Genomic DNA, 2,803 nt, shown 5'->3' on the forward strand with positions numbered 1-2,803 from the left:
GGCTTATTTGTTAGCAGAGATATTTTAATGCAGTTAACTATGAAGGAAAGGGGAAAAGACATTTATTTGATAAACATGGCAAATTCAGAGCACTCATGAAGCAAATTTCTTTGAGTTTTTAGACAATTTAATCTATATAAGGATGATGATGATGATGATAGTGATGGTGATATAATATTTAATTATAGATGATAGGGATGTAGATTTTATTCAAGAGCATGAGCTTGCTACAATGCCCACACTTCAGGTCCCCATAGTGCTAAAAGATTCTATAATGTCTATCTTTATGATTATTTTTCTATTTGACTAATAATACTTTGCCCCATTCATTTTATTTTTTATTATTTAATTTTATTTTTTGCCTTTTCAGCCATTTATTTATTTTTATTTCTATTATGTTCAATGCAAATCAATTCCATAACATGAGAAGTTACTATGAATCAAAGCATACATACACAAACACAATATACAACACAAATAGACATACAAACATTCAGGTATGAAACAAAGGTGCGTGTTCATTCACATTCACAGTAGCTTTAGATCTGTTTGATCTGGTTGCTCCTGTGTAGGTTTCGGAAGGCAAAAAAAAATGATTTGGGTTATCAAGACTACTGTGGTCATATTAGATACTGCAACATGTAAGCATCATTGTATGACCATTGTGAACAAAAGATTTCAGGGAGTGTCTCCTTTTTAAAAGATTTCTGTGTATCAAAGCAGTTATAAAAGATTTAGAGGATCAAGACTGTTTTTAGGCTTAAGATCAGGTTCTAACTACTTAAAAATATTAACTGATAACAGAAAGTGTTCCAAATGTGGCATTTCTGATCCATAGTTTAAAAAATATATATTTACAGAAAAAGTACAAAAGTTTGTGTGAATTAAATTCGCAAGCTGCACTTCCAGTTTTCATTTCCCAAATGCTTGATTTATAGTTTTGGCTTTTTCTCATAGTTGCCTTTCTCATTTTAAGACTTGACATTTTACCTTCAAAACTGACCAGTTTTAAATTGTGAAAAATATTCAACAGATGCAGAAATAAAAATCAGCATTTTAAAATTAGTTGAGGTCAATGCAATTCTATTCTTTGGAATCAGTTTAGATAAAGGAATCTGGTACTCTCGTTGAATGAAAACAGGAGATGGGGACACCTACCATTTGACTTTGAGAATATAAGATTTATTCATGATGCCTGGATTTGGGGTGGATTCCAATCTATCATTGCCCTGATGCATGCCAATTACCATACAAAAGTTCAAACAGTTCCCAAGGGATCAGAAATAACTTAACAATATGGAACTTTATCTAGAATATATCAGCATTAAATTAGTACTGCCGAAATAAAACATTGACAATTTACAGTAACACCAGGAAGTTCCTTCTCATATATATATAAATAGAATCATGGAAGCTTTTTATATTACCTGTTTTATGGTCTTATAGATTTCATGAGCCAAATGAAAGCTGAATCTTCATCCCACATTCCATCCTTTATCTCTAGATAAAATCTATTCTTGTTTTTCAAGGTTGAGTTTTAAGTGTTCATATTTCTTAAGCCTCATTCGAGAAAATCACGTCTTAATTTTGGATGTTATCTCTTTTTATCTCATATGTGACACTCCAGCAGATTTAATATTGGCATGCATCACCTGTGAAACCCTTCACATGTCCTTCAAACCAATCAATCTGGAATTCTCAGCGCTTTCTGTGCCAATAAAGTCGGGTGTGGAGTTGGTAGATTTAAAGCAGACCTGCTTCTTCTTCGACACATTGGATTTCTAGTCACCATTTGGATTGGGTTTAAAAGATGAGGAAGTAGAGACATTTCTTGGCCTGAGACTCTAACAGTAGAGATATAGAAGAGAAAGTGAGATCACAAGGAGACTAGCTATTGACTGCAGGGCCCTGCCAGCTGCCTTGTGGGTAGAATTAGTTGAATTGGGAGCAGCCAAGGTACTCTGTGAGGAGTTTCTTGAAAGTGTCACAACAGCTGTTTGGTTTGAATAAATCTGTGTAAATAGGAGCAATGCCAGAAGCAGCAGCCGCAACCCCAGCCTGGCGACCATTACTCCACCCATGTACACTCCACCGGTACAAGGTGGGCCCCTCTGGATGCTTGATGCACGGAGATAGATTGACTCCAGGAGGGCACAGGCAGAATGGACCATTTTATTTTTAATGCATTTCATAAACCCAACACTAATACAGGCCTAACAATATTAGATATGTAGTGGAACTCTCAGCTTAAGAATCAGAATTACTTCACCTTGAAATTCAGACAGACCTTGCAGCACCGGATCCCACCAGGGTCAACATGCATGGGGATGGGAGAGCTTCCTGCAAGAAGGTAGACCAAGTTCATAGGCCCAAGTCCAGTGACAATGCATAGAACACCAGAGAGAGCTCATCTTCTGGTGCCAGTCCTCTTTGGTCAACCTCCCACCTGCTAAATTCAAGGAAAAGAACTTCAGCAACAACACCTATATAAATGGTCTATATAAGAGCGATAAGTCACAGGTCATTCTCTTTTGTAGTGCTTATTTCACCCAGTATTGTTTGTGTGGCTCTCTATACCAGTGCCTACAGCTGCTATTCACTTAATTCCATGATTGCATTGCATCAGTGTTCCCTGATGTATCATTTCTTTTCTGTTTGAAGGTATTGTGTTTGCTTCTTGCTAAGAGCCAAGTATATGATGCATGGCATTTTTGGTCGAAAGGTGACGCCAGCTAGCCATTGAGATGATATGATTATGTTAAGATTTGCATTCATATGGATATTGGATTCCTGCTGTTCACCT

At 36.5% G+C, this 2,803-nt stretch overlaps 1 protein-coding gene across 1 annotated transcript in view; it reads right to left on the reverse strand.

The window, feature by feature from the left end:
• Nucleotides 1-2,154: 2,154 nt before the first annotated feature.
• Nucleotides 2,155-2,803, reverse strand: part of LOC107155184 (aspartoacylase-like) — a 104,684-nt gene continuing 104,035 nt past the window's right edge. The window contains exon 8 of the transcript XR_007343716.1: nt 2,155-2,449. The gene's annotated coding sequence lies outside the window, so the exon portion shown is untranslated. The remainder of the gene's footprint in view (nt 2,450-2,803) is intronic.

This window comes from Marmota marmota, unplaced genomic scaffold, assembly GCF_001458135.2.
Source record: "Marmota marmota marmota unplaced genomic scaffold, marMar, whole genome shotgun sequence".
Taxonomy (NCBI): Eukaryota; Metazoa; Chordata; class Mammalia; order Rodentia; family Sciuridae; genus Marmota; species Marmota marmota.